This window comes from Bufo gargarizans, chromosome 3 (assembly GCF_014858855.1).
Source record: "Bufo gargarizans isolate SCDJY-AF-19 chromosome 3, ASM1485885v1, whole genome shotgun sequence".
NCBI lineage: Eukaryota > Metazoa > Chordata > Amphibia > Anura > Bufonidae > Bufo > Bufo gargarizans.
This window is the reverse complement of record NC_058082.1, coordinates 30453984-30471069: the sequence shown is the minus strand read 5'-3', so window position 1 is coordinate 30471069 and position 17086 is coordinate 30453984.

Genomic DNA, 17086 nt, shown 5'->3' with positions numbered 1-17086 from the left:
GCCTAAACCACCTCGTGCTTCAGGTTTATATAAAGCAGATGCGGCTACCCTAGGCTTTTTATTATTCCACACAAAGGTGTTCAATAGTGATTGTAGATCTGTGATGTATTTTTTGGGGATCATAATTGGGAGGTTCCTGAAAAGATACAGTATTTTTGGCAAAAGCATCATTTTAGTAGTTGCTACCCTTCCAACCCATGATATATCCACTCTGGAGTAATCAGATTTGATTGTCCTATTCAAAGGAACATCATTACGGGAAAACAATTCTTTAGAAGGAAATGTAATTGTTATTCCAAAGTACGGCAGACCCTCTTGTGTCCATTTAAACGGATACTGGGATGCCAATTCAGAAACAATCAGAGGTAAAAGACCCATATTTATTACAAGGGACTTGTTAGCGTTGAGTTTATAATATGAAATGTCACTAAACTGTGAAAGAAGGTTCATAACTTCCGGTAGGGTCTCCTGGGGATTAGTTAAAGCTATAATGATATCATCAACGAATAATTCTATTTTGTGATCTATCCCACTTATTTTAATGCCTTTTATTTCCTTTGTGGATGTAATAGCTTCCACCAGACGTTCCATAACTAAAGTGAATATTAAAGGGAAAGGAGGCACCCTTGCCTAGTTCCATTAGTGATATAGAATGGTTCCGGTAAGTAACCAGAGGCCAATACCTTTGCTGATGCGGCGGACTATAGTGTCAATATGGCTTACCGGGCCAGTCCAGTGATTCCAAATTTATTTAGTACCGCTTCTAGATACCCCAATGCACCCTGTCGAACGCCTTCTCAGCATCAAGGGAAAGGAGCAGAGAAGGTGCTCGACAGGTCTCCACCCTTCCCACCAGATGCAGAAATCTCCTTGTCCCATCTACTGATTGCCTGTCACGCCCTGCCCGGTGAGAGGCCTGAGAAGATCTGACAGACTTGATACAGGTGAGTCTATCTGACAGCTTGTTCTGTTTCTCTTTGTTGTGGTTTTGGGCAGGATCCCACCTCCCCAATAGGTTCTGCTCATTAGCTATTTAGTGGTGCTATTTATACCCGCCTCTCACTATAGCCCTTGCGGTTTATATTTGCTTCTGGAGTTTTCAGCTGGTGTTTGGTGGATCTCCTGCTCCCCATCTGTCTTAAGCTAAGTCCCATTTCTTCCCTTTTGTTGTATGTTTTGGCTAGGCCTCAGGAAGACGCTGGTTCCTGCACCAAGCGCTAGGAACCTGTTGTCTTATCTCCAGCTCCCTAGCTGAGGGTTTGTTTCAGTTTCAGCTAGGCTTAGGTACCAGCGCATGAGCACTTCCACCTTTAGGATTTGCTCATGCTGTCAGCAGTCAGGGAAAGACTCAGGGATTGTCAGGTGGTGACTTTTCCCTGTTCCCTAGCTTTGGGGTCTAGCCTGGTGTTTTGTTGCTTTTGTTGTATTTGGTTTGCTTCCCTTCCCTCACCTACTGTGACATTATAAACAGCCCATACTGTCATTTTTTTCCCTTGCTCTGTGCAAAATGGAAGCTGTTGATGCACAGGTGGATTGCATGCAGGGATTGTCTTTGGAGGTTGCTGACCTTCACAATTCGGTTGCACTGTGTCAGAGATGCCTGGCATCTGGCGCCGCTGGTGGGAACCAGGTCAGTCTTGAACCTGAGGTCGCTCTCCCAGATAGGTTTTCTGGGGGAAGTGATAACTTTGTTCAGGGAATCTTGTAGATTGTATTTTCATCTACGTCCGATCTCATCTGGAGACGAAAATCAAAGAGTGGGGATTATCATTTCTCTGCTAAAAGGTGATGCTCAGTCTTGAGCCTTTTCTCTGCCGATCGGTTCTCAGTCCCTCCAATCAGTGGATGAATTTATGATGATCCAGACCGGGTCTCTCTGGCCGAATCTATGCTGCATAGCTTGAGTCAGGGAGAACGTTCTGCTTAGTCATATTGTGCTGAATTTAGAAGATGGGCGACTGACTTGGGGTGAAATGACCCAGCATTCTGTAGTCAGTTCTGTCAGGGCCTGTCTGAGAGATTAAAAGACACCCTTGCATTTCGTGAAAACCCTGATTCTTTGGAGCCGGCCATGTCCCTAGCCGTACGGATTGATAGACGCCTGAGGGAAAGGTGCAAGGTTCCCCTCAACCAGGATGCACTATCATGTAGGGAAACTGTCCCTTCTGCCCCTCGGGGCACAGTGACACTTGAACCTGTGCCTGGAGATGAGCCTATGCAGTTAGGTCAGGTCTCTTCTTGTCCTGGTAATAGGAACTCTAGAGGTCAGAGAAGATTCTGTTTTTTCTGTGGTAAAGAAGCCTCATAGTGGAAAAAAGTGGTTCTTTCCAATAAAACAAGTTCCATTACCCTTGGTAGCATGAATGAGGAGTCAGAAAAGGTATATTTGTATTCTACCTGCAGTACTCGATTTCTCTTGCCTGCCATGGTGGCACTAGACTCTGAAAATATTGAGTTAGAAGTATTTGTTGACAGTGGTGCAGGGGTTAACCTTGTTGATTATCAATTTGTTCAGTCATGTTTTTTTAACAAGCGCATTAAGCAAAGGGATATCAGTGTTTGCTATTGATTCCGCTCCTCTTTTGCAAAGGTATCTAACTCATATTGTACAGGATATTCATTTGAGGGTGGGTGATTCTCATGTTGAGTCCATTTCTTGTTTTGTACTGAAAGGTTTGCCTGCTCCTCTGGTACTGGGTTTACCATGGTTGATCAAACATAATCCTACCATTGATTGGCAAACTAGACAAATCAGTAATTGGAGTGATTTTTGTATGGACAACTGTCTCGGCGCATCAATTTCTGTGGTATCCACTAAGGTGTTACCTTTGTTTCTTTCTGATTTTGCTGACGTATTCTCTGAGGGTGGAGATCAGGAGTTGCCCCCTCACCGACAGTATGATTGTCCGATCAATCTTATTCCCGGTGCTAAATTGCCAAAATCTCGGCTATATAATCTTTCCTAACCCGAAAGAGTAGCTATGCGGGAGGAGAGTATATTGCAGAGAATTTGTCAAAAGGTCATATTAGACCATCTAAGTCACCTATGGCAGCTGGCTTTTTTTTTGTTAAAAGAAAAAAGACAGGACCCTTAGTCCATGTCTAGATTTCCGGGAACTGAATCTCATTACTGTCCATGATCCTTATCCTCTTCCCTTGATCCCGGATTTATTTGATCAGATTGTCGGAGCCAAGGTGTTTTCTAAGTTGGATTTAAGAGGGGCTTATAATCTAATAAGAATCAGGGAAGGGGATGAATGGAAGACTGCCTTCAATACTCCGGAGAGCCACTTCGAAAACCTGGTCATGCCCTTTGGTTTGACTGATGCCCCGGCAGTCTTCCAACCCTTTATCAATGACATTTTTCATCATTTGGTGGGGAGGTTTGTTGTTATTTACCTCGATGACATACTAATTTACTCACCCGATATGGAGACTCATCAGGATCATTTAAGACAAGTATTAGCGATCTTTTGGGAGAATAAATTATATGCTAAATTGGAGAAATGTGTGTTTGCTGTCCAGCTGCAGTTTCTGGGTTACTTACTTTCTGCTTTGGGGTTTTGCATGGATCCTGAAAATTTCCGTGCGGTACTGCAATGGGATCAGCCGGAGAATCAGAAAGCTCTGATGCGATTTTTAGGTTTTACTAATTACCACAGAAAATTTATCCTGAATTATTCCACTATTGTCAAGGCTTTGAGTGATATGACTAGGAAGGGTGTGGACTTCTCAGTCTAGTTGGAAGAAGCATTACAAGCTTTTTCTGCAATAAAGGAATGTTTTGCTTCGCTCCCATTCTGATGCAACCTGATGTGTCTAAACCCTTCATTGTGGAGGTTTACGCGTCAGAAGTGGGAGTCGGAGCAGTTTTGTCGCAGGGTCCCTCTCCTAGCAAATGGCGCCCATGTGCTTTTTTTTTCAAAGAAAATCTGCTGCCGAAAGAAATTATGATGTTGGGAATAGAGAGTTGCTGGCCATTAAATTGGCCTTTGAGGAATTGCGTCGTTGGCTAGAAGGAGCGATTCATCCGATTAGGGCAATTACGGACCATAAGAATCTGGCTTAGCTGCAATCAGTAAAGCGTCTGAACCCTAGGCAGCCCAGATGGTCATTGCTTTTTACCAGATTAAATTTTTGGGTCAACTATTGCCCTGGGGTCAAAAACATCAAAGCGGATGCTTTGTCACGTAGCTTTCTTGGGGGGGGGGGGAATTCGGAGGATCCCGTTCCGATTTTGGCTGATGGGGTGATCCGCTCTTGATCCCGAACTGGAGGCGGAAGTGTTGGGGGCTCAAGGTGAGGCACCTAATTCCTGTCCTTCAGGGAAGTTGTTTGTTCCTTCTGAACTTCGACACAAGATGTTTGGGAGTAGATCCACGAGGGATCTTATTTCCCAGAGATTCTGGTGGCCAGAGTTACGTAAAAGTGTGGAGGGCTATGTTCAGCTTGTGAGACCTGTGTATGTGCTAAGGTGGCTCAAAATCGGCCTTCAGGATCTCTTCTTCCGTTGTCCATCCCATATCGTCCATGGACACATTTGTCCATGGACTTCATCACTGATTTACCGAGTTCCTTTGGGAAAACTGTGATTTTGGTGGTGGTGGCCCAATGCTAAAACTCGCGCTCAGGTGTTTGTTGATAACATTGTGAAATTACACGGCATCCCCTCTGATGTGGTGTCTGATAGAGGGACGCAATTTGTTTCCAGGTTTTGGAAGGAGTTTTGTTCTCCTCTGGGAATTCAGTTGTCTTTCTCTTCAGCTTTTCATCCTCAGTCAAATGGACAAACTGAGCGCACTAACCAGAACCTGGAGACTTATTTGAGGTGTTTGGTCACCGAGAATCAGGAAGAGTGGTCTTAGTTTTTCTCCTTGGCTATTTTAATGCCTTTTATTTCCTTTGTGGATGTAATAGCTTCCACCAGACGTTCCATAACTAAAGTGAATATTAAAGGGAAAGGAGGCACCCTTGCCTAGTTCCATTAGTGATATAGAATGGTTCCGGTAAGTAACCAGAGGCCAATACCTTTGCTGATGCGGCGGACTATAGTGTCAATATGGCTTACCGGGCCAGTCCAGTGATCCCAAATTTATTTAGTACCGCTTCTAGATACCCCAATGCACCCTGTCGAACGCCTTCTCAGCATCAATGGAAAGGAGCAGAGAAGGTGCTCGACAGGTCTCCACCCTTCCCACCAGATGCAGAAATCTCCTTGTCCCATCTACTGATTGCCTGTCACGCCCTGCCCGGTGAGAGGCCTGAGAAGATCTGACAGACTTGATACAGGTGAGTCTATCTGACAGATTGTTCTGTTTCTCTTTGTTGTGGTTTTGGGCAGGATCCCACCTCCCCACAGGTTCTGCTCATTAGCTATTTAGTGGTGCTATTTATACCCGCCTCTCACTATAGCCCTTGCGGTTTATATTTGCTTCTGGAGTTTTCAGCTGGTGTTTGGTGGATCTCCTGCTCCCCATCCGTCTTAAGCTAAGTCCTATTTCTTCCCTTTTGTTGTGTGTTTTGGCTAGGCCTCAGGAAGACGCTGGTTCCTGCACCAAGCGCTAGGAACCTGTTGTCTTATCTCCAGCTCCCTAGCTGAGGGTTTGTTTCAGTTTCAGCTAGGCTTAGGTTCCAGCGCATGAGCACTTCCACCTTTAGGATTTGCTCATGCTGTCAGCAGTCAGGGAAAGACTCAGGGATTGTCAGGTGGTGACCTTTCCCTGTTCCCTAGCTTTGGGGCCTAGCCTGGTGTTTTGTTGCTTTTGTTGTATTTGGTTTGCTTCCCTTCCCTCACCTACCGTGACATTGCCTGCCTTTGACAAATCCCACTTGATCTCCGTGAATCAATGTAGGGAGGATATCTGCTAATCTAGTAGTTAATATCTTTGCGTACAGTTTTAGGTCTGTATTTAGAAGAGAAATTGGGTGAAAATTCTTGGGTAATATCTGAAGTTTTCCCCGGTTTAGGTAAAGCAACTATTGTTGCTGAGAGCATCTCCTCAGGGAAAGACCATGAGTCCCGTACATAAATAAACATTCTATAAAGATATGGCGTCAACATGGAGGAGAATTGCTTGTAATAATTATTAGAAAGTCCATCTGGACCCGGAGTTTTATTAGGTTTCAAGGATTTAATTGCTGCAGTAGTTTCAGCATATGTAAATTCTGACGATAAGATTTCCAATTTAGATGCTTCTATTGATGGGAGTTTCACCAAGTTAAGAAACTCTTCAATGGCCTTTTGACCAGGCTGGGCGGGGGGGGGGGGGGGGGGGGGGGGGTTACTATCTTCTTTTAAATTGTACAATTTGGAGTAAAACCTAGCTATAGAGTCTGCTATCCCCTTAGGGTCAAAGATCTTATCCCCTTTAGAGTCATGTAGATAGGATAGGATAAGCCTTTAGTCTAGATGCCAAAAGAGAGGCGGCCTTGTTGTTGTGTCTATAGTAAGGCTACTTTCACACTGGCGTTTCTGGGTCCGCTTGTGAGATCCGTTTCAGGGCTCTTAAAAGCGGCCCAAAATGGATCAGTTCAGCCCCAATGCATTCTGAATGGATAAGGATCCGTTCAGAATGCATCAATTTGGCTGCTTTTGGTCTCCGTTGCGTTTTTTAACAGTCACTAAAACGCAGCTTGCAGCGTTTTGGTGACCCTCTGATGATGCGGAGCCAAACGGATCCGTCCTGACTTACAATGTAAGTCAATGTGGACGGATCCGTTTTTCACTGACACAATATGGTGCAATTGAAAACGGATCCGTCCCCCATTGACTTTCAATGTAAGTTAAGACGGATCCGTTTTGACTTAGACTTTTTTTTAATAAATAATGTAAACGAATCTGTTCTGAATGGATACAAGCGTTTGTATTATTGTTGCGGATCCATCTGTGCAGATACAAGACGGATCTGCACCAAACGCGAGTGTGAAAGAAGCCTAAGTCGGCTTAAGTCTTCTCAAAGCTAGATCGTACTTATGCAGCTGAAGAAAATGTAGCCTATGGTGCAAATCTTTAATTTCCTGTTCTCTTCCCTTGTCATAAGCCTGTTTGTTCATTTGGGTAAGTTTAATAATAGAATAAGTAAGTTGCACGTATTGGGCTTCTCTTTCCTTTTTATCTCGGGATGTTATACTAATATAATGTTCTTGAATAATGGCCTTATGAGCACACCAAATTGAGGCAATGCTCGTTTCTCCCTCGTCATTAAAGGAGAAGGATAAAGGATCTTCTGTGACTGGGGTAGGATACCCTTTGAAAGGTGTTATGATCCGTCAAGAAGAGGTCAATTCTGGAATAAGTTTTATGAGCAGATGAGAAGAAACTATAATCCTTTTCGGTAGAGTGTTTCAACCGCCATACATCTAGTAATCCCTCTTTTTGAGTGAGGCGGAATAACTTAGAAAGGTGTGATGTTTTGGGGACCCCTGAGGACTCTAGCTCAGGCCACATAAGTGAATTTAAATCCCCCATATAAAGAAGAGACCCCCTCCTGACCGATCCCACCCACGCAAAGAGCCTCTTGAAAAATCTAAGTTGTTTATTATTAGGGGCATATACAGCTACTAGAGTATATAACACATTATTAAGTTCACAAATTAAGATCACATATCTACCCCCTGCATCTGTGTAAGAGTCTATTAGCTTAAATGCTATAGTATCCCTTATTGCTATAGAAACTTCTCTTTTTTTTGAATCTGTAGTTGCTGAAACTATAACAGGGAAACGTTTATGCTTGAGTCTATGAAGATCGCCTGCAAGCAAATGTGTCTCCTGTACGCAAAGGATCTCAGATTTAGTTTTAATTGCATCTCGCCACAATTGAGATCTCTTAAATGGGCTATTTAAGCCTTTAGCATTAATTGAAGTAAATTTAAGACCCATTATGATAAAATAGTAAGACTGCCAGTGGGCGATTTCCACTCACCCAAACCACTTGCATTTTACACATTCTCAGGCTCCAGATATTATTGATCTGCGATGTAGCGTTTTCTCCGGCTAAAAGGACAGAAAAACAAACAGCAAATACATAAACAAACTGTAGACCAAATATCGTGGGTCCCATCTCAAGGAACACCAAAAACGCCTACAGTAATTCAAATGGTAAGTGACGTTACTAAGGGGGGATTACAAAGAAGTCCCAGATTCGGTCAAACAGGCCTGAGACAATGGAGGTTTATTCCCTAAGGAAGAGATGAAGAAGACTGGTTTGCTCATAATCCTTTTAGTCATTTGGAGAGTTCCTCTGCCTGACTGTGGTCCACTTCTCTTCCAAGTGCATAGGCAAAGAAGGTTTTGATGGTGTCGCAGATCAAAGAGGTATAGATAAGTACCAATTAGAAATCAACTGCAGAGCTTCTGATGGGGTAGATACCACCATTTTGCCTCTCTCTCTTGAAATCAGCAATTTAGCTGGAAAGCCCCATCTATATGGGATTCTGTGAGCTCTCAGGATTTTTTTAGCCTCTTGGAACTCCCGTCTTCTACTGAGGGTGGCTACTGATAATTCCGTATAGAGAGTGGAATCTTTCTGGCACTTCTGGGTTGTTGCGAGCAGCAGCCATGAGGTTTTCTTTAATGTGATAGAAAGTAATGCGAGCTATGACATCTCTAGGAATTTTAGCTGGTAATCTTTTAGGTTTCGGTATTCTATGAGCTCTATCACTGAAGAGCTCAGTTTGAGATGATGTAGGCAACAGGACTGTAAAAAAGTCTGAAATTCATGTAATTAGACAGGTTTTACCGTTTACGATATCCCGCAAAATCTTATATTGTTGCGATGGGACCTGTCTTCTAGGTCTATCACTTTTGCACAGAGTGATGCCAACTCTTCATCTTTTTCCTTTGTAGTATTCACCAACTCATTATGAGCTTTTCCAAGTTCAGACATTTTATTCTCTAAATGGGATATGCGGTTCCCCACTTCTGATATCTCATTCTGTAGAAAGGTTAACATAGCACGAAGATCTGCTTGCAAAGACGACCTCAGCTCACTCATTAAAGCTTTAAGCAATGATTCTGTAACTGGTCTATCAGTACCAGTGTTATTAATATTGATATATTGTTGTGGATAAATTACAGTGGAGCAGTCCCCAAAATGATGATCCAGTGATACAACTTGTGCTTGGGGCCTCCTAGCGTTCACAAAATGCTGCCCCGGAGAGGATTCATGGCTGATGTGTGTCGTCGCCATATTTGTACCCAGCAGGTTGCCAGACATATGTGCCCTTGAGCTAGTGGGTGATGAAGTGGGATAATGTATTGAGGGCCCTTGTGCAGGGGATGAATTAGACTACCTGCAGGATATTGTGCTGTTCGCGCTGCTTCTTCAGAGGTTCGCAGCGCACCTCTGCCGCCATCTTGTGTAGCGCTTGTTGCAGAGAAAAACTCAGTTAATTTACCCGTAGCTGCCTTTTTTCGGGTTTTGGTCATCTCCGGGTCTATCAGGACGGTCTTCCTTCTGTATAGGTGGGTTTTGGGTGGATAAAGTGTGCTGTGAGCCGCCGTCTCAGACCTGTAACGCCGGAGCTGTGCAGAAGCGCGACTCACTCCATGCGCTGCTGGCCACGCCCCCTGTAAAAAGAGCTTTAGAACATATAACTGCACCGCTGAACGGCAAATATATTTTACTTTGCCACTAATACATGACAAAAAGTGCTATAATGTTTGCACTTCACCACACAACGGCTCATAAGCCCTTTTTTCCCCACTAATACAAGCCAAAAAATGCTTTAGAACATATAACTGCACCACAGAAGGGCAAATAAGACATAGAAATATTTCCTTGTAATAAACCCTGTTAATGGATGTAACACCCCAATAACAAGAATGGTTTTCTAGAATTACAGAGCTGTATAATGGCAATTTGGGTGCCCAGTCAGTGCAGCAAGGTGTGATAGGATTGTTCCTATTCCCCAGGCTGTAACCTCCTCTACTGAACCCTGTTCTACATAAATGCTGTGGAATGATTCCTCCCGATCCTTTCCCTACACCTTGAATAATCTTTTCCTGCACTTGTAAATTTGTAAATCTTTTTTTTTTTTTTAGCACAATTAAGTCTTTCCTAGCACTGTCCCTAGCGTCTGCTGATGTCTCTCCCTGCACTAAATACACTGGAAAATGGCAGAATCCAAGATGGCTGAGGCAATTTATAGGGCTGTGACATCACAGGGCTGGCTGGCTGCTGATTGGCTGCATGCATGGCATTATGGGTGATCCCGCCTTCCCAGAGTTCCTTGCTCCATGTCCTCACATGTGCAGCAGCCATTTTAGGAAAAAATTTGATTCGTTCCAACGAAACTTGAGGAAATTAGAATTTGGTGAAAATCAAATTTTTCCTGAAATTCGGATCGAATTCCACTTCGTAAACCTTGATTCGCTCATCTCTAGTTCCAAGGTACAGTAGGCTGTAGTATATGGACATGGTGTGTCCTCCAGAGCGAGGTCCACCTTGTAGCCTTTCTCTGCTCAGGACTAAGTGATGGAGGGCTCAGTCTTGGAACTTTTCTATTTTAACTCGAATCGCTTTGAAAAAAATTAGATAGATCATAGAATAGATTTGGCACACATTCTGCCAACTCAAAATAAAGCAAAACTGTACCAACGTGATATACTCTCTTCTACAGTATGTGTTCAACTGATTTTGGTGGTGGACAATTTTGCTGTATTTAATTTGGGGATTCTTAAAAGGGTTGTCTGGCTTTTTAAAAGTATTTTGGTCACTATAAACACCCACACCTGTGGAGGGGAGTTGTTACAGCGAGAGCTGCAAGCCACCGCTGACTTGCTTACTTCTCCTGGTAGCCCAGACACAGCTCCTGTGACCGCCAGGCCTGCTCTGTTTCTCCATTCAACCTGTAGCCTTCTTGCCAGCAAGGACTCTCCACGTCTGCCCGTAGGCATGCACCATGCACGTACTCAGGCTCTTAAAGGGCGAGGGCATGTGCAGCCTATTCTTCACCAATGGCTGGCAACCCTGGGGTTCGTAAGGCACCTTCCCCTGTGGGAGGGCACCAGAGCAATAGGTTCCTTATCTTGCTAAGTTCCTGCAAAAGTGTGCTGCATTCTGTTGTTGACCCGTGTACCTAAGCCACCATTTTGTGTGCAGCACCCGGATTTGAGGGCGTCTGGGGTTCACAGCACCCCAGGGGTGCTGCAGCTTGTCCCCCCCACACACATTTTTTGGGGCGCAGGCATTTGTTTTTTTTTGTAGGTGCACTGACTGTGGCCGACACTCTTAGCCGTAAAAGAGCATCCGGCCACTGTTTAGCACCCACCCCACTGCAGGGTATACATAAAAACACACTGTCCCCCCCCCCCCCCACACACACACTAAATAAAGTTTTAGACACACACACACTCCCCTTTATTGTTAGAAGATGGCCCGCCGGATTTTCTCAGCTGAGGAGGCATACGCCCAGCTGCTCTCCGACTCCGAGAGCCCCAGTGAGGACGAGGATGATCCAACTTTCCTGTTGTCATCCTCGTTCTCCTCATCATCTAGTGATGATGATAAGCCTCCAAGGCGGCAGAAAGGCCGCCAGGCAGGGCCAGAAGCCCCCCATGCCAGGGACCCTATGGCCCACACTAGTATGAGCAGCCCGTGGTTCCTGACTTTGTTGGCCAACCAGGAATCCAGATTTGCACAGTGGGCTTCACTGAATATGACTTTTTTTTTTTTTTTTCAGTGACCACTTTGTGAATCTGGTGGAGCAAACAAACTTGTTCAACCAACAGTTTATTGCTCAACACCCGGGCTCCTTTTTGGCTAGGTCCAGTGGCTGGACTCCAGTCAGTGCAGCCGAGATGAAGACGTTTTGGGGCCTCGTGCTGCACATGGGCCTAGTACAAAAAACCCAGTGTCAGGCAGTACTGGAGTGGGGACGTCCTCTACCAGACCCCACTTTACTGTATGGCCATGACACGTTGCTGTTTTGAGGCCATTGGGAAATGCCTGCATTATGCAGATAATGCAGCATGTCCCCACTATGACCGCCTGTACAAAATCAGGCCAGTCATTACTTCGGGGCCAAATTTTTGGAGGGCTATGTACCTGGAAGGGAGGTCGCTGTTAACGAGTCTCCCATTGCTTTCAAGGGGAGACTCATTTTCCGCCAGTATGTTCCCATTAAGCGGGCGAGGTATGGTGTGAAGCTGTACAAACTTTGTGAGAGTACCTCAGGGTACACTTACAAGTTTTGTGTGTACGAGGGGCGAGATTCCCGTATTCAACCCCCAGAATGTCCCCCCACTCTGGATGTTAGTGGGAAACACCCAGGAAGGAGACCAGGGCTCGGCTCACCCTAGTGTTACAGTGCACCCCAGCACCCCACAGTATGCAGTATTGCACCCTATAGTATACAGCACCACACAGTATGCAGTATAGCACCCCACACTATACAGTACCCCACAGTATATAGTAGAGCAGTATAGCAGCCCACAGTATACAACACCTCACAGTATACAACACCTCACTGTATACAGCACCCCAAACTATACACGATACAGCCCCCCACACTATACAGTACAGCAGTATAGCGCTCCACAATATACAGCCCCCCACACTATACAGGCCCCCCACACTATACAGGCCCCCCCCCACAGTATACAGGCCCCCACACAGTATACAGCCCCCCACACAGTATACATCCCCCACACACAGTATACAGCCCACTACACAGTATACAGCCCACCACACAGTATAAGTCCCCCCCCACAGTATACAGCCCCCCCCACACAGTATACAGCCCCCCCCCACACAGTATACAGCCCACCACACAGTATACAGGCCCCCCCACACAGTATACAGCCCCCCCACACAGTATAAGGCCCCCCCACAGTATACAGGCCCCCACATAGTATACAGCCCCCACACACAGTATACAGCCCCCCCCCCACACAGTATACAGCCCACCACACAGTATAAGGCCCCCACACAGTATACGGCCCCCACACAGTATACAGCCCCCCCATACAGTATACAGCCCACCACACAGTATAAGGCCCCCCCCACAGTATACAGACCCCCACACATTACACAGCCCACCACACAGTATACAGCCCACCACACAGTATACAGCCCACCACACAGTATACAGGCCCCCACACAGTATACAGCCCCCCACACAGTATACAGCCCACCACACAGTATATAGCCCCCACAATATACAGGCCCCCCACAGTATACAGCCCCACACAGTATACAGCCCACCACACAGTATACAGTCCCACACAATATACAGCCCCCCACAGTATACAGGCCCCCACACAATATACAGCACCCCACTATACAGTAGTTCACAGTATATTAACTTAACAGCCCCAGTCAGCTTTTTCTGATGCAATCTTGACACAAAAAAGCTCCACAGTTAACTTCTGCAACACTCCTGCTAGGACCTGTGATGACCTCATAGCCATGTGACCAGTAATTGCTAGGTTACTGGTCACATGGTGATGATGTCATCTAAGGTCCTAGATCACAACGTTAAAGTACACAGACAGCTTGACACTCGGGGCAGTAGCTAGCAGGGCTCAATAGGCAGTTGCCTTGGGCCCCCCAGGAGCAACTGGGCCTGGGGCAGCTGCCCCTTTTGCCCCTTGGTAAAGACGGCCCTGGCTACAACAGCAGAAGACCCCACCGGATACCACTCATCTCCACTCCAAATAGGAAAAAAGAGGCTACAATTTGCACGAGCTCACCAAAATTGGACTGTTGAAGACTGGAAAAATGTTGCCTGGTCTGATGAGTCTCGATTTCTGTTGAGACATTCAAATGGTAGAGTCCGAATTTGGCGTAAACAGAATGAGAACATGCATCCATCATGCCTTGTTACCACTGTGCAGGCTGGTGGTGGTGGTGTAATGGTGTGGGGGATGTTTTCTGGGCACACTTTAGGCCCCTTAGTGCCAATTGGCCATCGTTTAAATGCCACGGGCTACCTGAGCATTGTTTCTGACCATGTCTATCCCTTCATGACCACCATGTACCCATCCTCTGATGGCTACTTCCAGCAGGATAATGCACCATGTGACAAAGCTCGAATCATTTCAAATTGGTTTCTTGAACATAACGATGAGTTCACTGTACTAAAATGGCCCCACAGTCACCAGATCTCAACCCAATAGAGCATCTTTGGGATGTGGTGGAACGGGAGCTTCGTGCCCTGGATGTGCATCCCTCAAATCTCCATCAACTGCAAGATGCTATCCTATCAATATGGGCCAACATTTCTAAAAAATGCTATCAGCACCTTGTTGAATCAATGCCACGTAGAATTAAGGCAGTTCTGAAGGCAAAAGGGGGTCCAACACCGTATTAGTATGGTGTTCCTAATAATTCTTTAGGTGAGTGTATATAATAACACACACTATATACCGCACACTATATACCCCTCACATACATAGTCTATAGATTAAAGTTTCTGTCCTGTTGGTCAGTAGAAGCTTTCTTTGTCTGACCGCCATAATTTGCTAGTTCATTTAGCATTACCCAGGGTGCACCACGGGGAGGAGAACCAGCCAATACCATACCGTCCATTCACTAGACAGGTACATCTGCTCAGCTGGCCAATATACGATTGCTCAGACCCCACACACATACAAAAGCAATACAATGCGATCTTATAACGGTAACTTTACGAACGTGTGCCGCCCGTGGCCGTATCGCGGGTCCACAATACACGACCACCGGCCGTGTGCACCCTGCATCGGGGATCACGTACCCATTCACTTCAGTAGATCCGCGATCTAGGAGATGGGGTGCGGAACCACCTCAGAGTACTTCTGTGGTGTTTCTGGCTGTGCCTCCGAACCACAAAAAAGTAGTTCATGCACTATTTTTTAGCGGAACGGACAGATCACGGACCCTTTCAAGTGAATAAGTCTAGGATCCGTCTGCAGCAGACGCACGGATGTTGCCCGTGCATTGGGGTCCCCAATGCACAGAAGGGCCGGCACACGTTCATGTGAATGAGCCCTAAATCTAATTTTTGACCTCTAAATACTTACATTTTTTTTGCTGTGTTGTTGATGACATTATTTTCAATCCGTATATGTAAATAATTTGGGATTATATGCCTAAAACACTAGGACTAAAAGCCTTTTTTTTTTCCCACAGACGGACAAAACAGACAGCTTTCAGTTTAAAAGTCTTACTTGAGCAAGGCCCAGTACTGTTAAAAGTGCTTCAGGCATCTGCTTTTGCGTTTGTGAACGGTCATATTTTCCCGTTGCAGAAACCAGCAGTAGTCCCCCATCATGCTGGGATTCCAGCGGGCGTGATACCTGTTCTCCATTGTAGAAATATCTTTATGGAACCGCTCTCCATGTTCGTCACTTATGTGTCCCAAATTGGGTGGGAAAAAGTCAAGATGGGAACGAAAGAAATGCACTTTCAATGACATTCGGCAGCCAAGTTGTTCATGTGCTGTAAGCATGTTGTCTACTAATTCAGCATAGTTTGTAGCTCGTCTGTTCCCAAGGAAGTTCTTCACTACTAGCACAAATGCATCCCAAGCTGCAAGACGCACTAGCTTTGTCAGATTCTTGCGCTGTAGTGTATTTGCCACATATGTAGCAGAAATTGTCTGGATTGTTAACTCATTTGCGTTTATCCATCTTAGGTTTCAAAACTGATAACACTATAACAGATCACTTTATCAAAATCTGTCCAGCTTGCCTTATATACTTACTGCTGACATCAGCCTGAGTGCGTCCGGACAGGTTAGACATGTCCATTGGAATATCTCCAATATAATGCATTAATATTATAACTGAATAGGCTTTGCATGTATAACTTAACCCTTTAAGGACCTCCACTGTACATGTACAGCAGAAGTACTGTCCCCAAACATAGGGCCCGCTTGCACGTGCAATGGGTACTATAGCCACCGGGTTTCTGCTATTTTAAATAGTAGAGATCGTGGAACATGTATGCGATCAGCCATAAGAATGATCGCATACATTTTCCCTTTCAGATGCCATGGTCAAATGTGACCAAGGCATCTGCGCAGTCCGGAAGCGGAAGTCACGCACTTCTGCTCCGGTAACACCGTTCCCTGGCTGAGATCGGGGAACGGTGTTACATTGTTCTAATAGGCTGAAGCCTCAAGCAGGCTTCGGTGCCTATTAGATGACTATACAAATACAGGCCACTAGGTGGCAGCATTGTATTGGTATAGTGCAAACGAAGTGTTCAATAGTGTCTATATAGACATCAATGAACACAATAGGCAATCTAATGATTGCCAGTTATTGTCACCCAAGGCGACTTAAAAAAAAAAAGTAAAAAAAAGTTTTTGCAAATATAAAAAAATATAAAAGAATTAAAAGTTCAAATCACCACCCTTTCCTTAAAATAAAAATACTTAAACAAAAAAATAAAAATAAACATCATGGGCATCGCCACGTGCAAAAATGCCCATACTATCAAAATATAACAATATTAATGGCATACGGCAAATGGCATAACGGGAAAAAAAATTAAAACAGCCAATTTGCCAATTTTTTTCACTTCAACTACCCAATAATTTTTTTAATAAAAAGTGATCAAAAAGTCGCACACACTTCAAATTGGTATCACTGAAAAGAAAAGATCGTCCCATAACTACAAAAAAGTTACAGGGGTCAGAATATGGGTATAAAAAAATGTTTTTTTTTCCTCAAAGTTTTTTTTTTTGCAGTATTAAAACGCAAGAAGAATTGTAAAAATGTGGTATCATTGTAACCATACTGACCTGGAGAATGAAGATACCAGGTCAATTTTACTGCATAGTGTACAGTGTAAAAAACAAAACAAAAAAAACCTTTATCAGAATTGTGTTTTTCCCCCCAATTCTACCCCATTTAGATTTTTTTTCCCGCTTCCTAATACATTGGTATGCAACCGTAAATGGTGCCATTAGAAAGTACAACTTGTCCAGCAAAAAATAAGCCCTCATAAGGCTATGTGAATGGAAAAATAAAAAAGTCAGGACTATGGCAAGGCGGGGAGTGAAAAATGAAAACGCAAAAATGGAAAATCCCAGGGTCCTTAAGGGGTTAAAATCTAGACGTGTCAGGGAAATTCTGAGTTCATATTTGGAATCAGCGCGC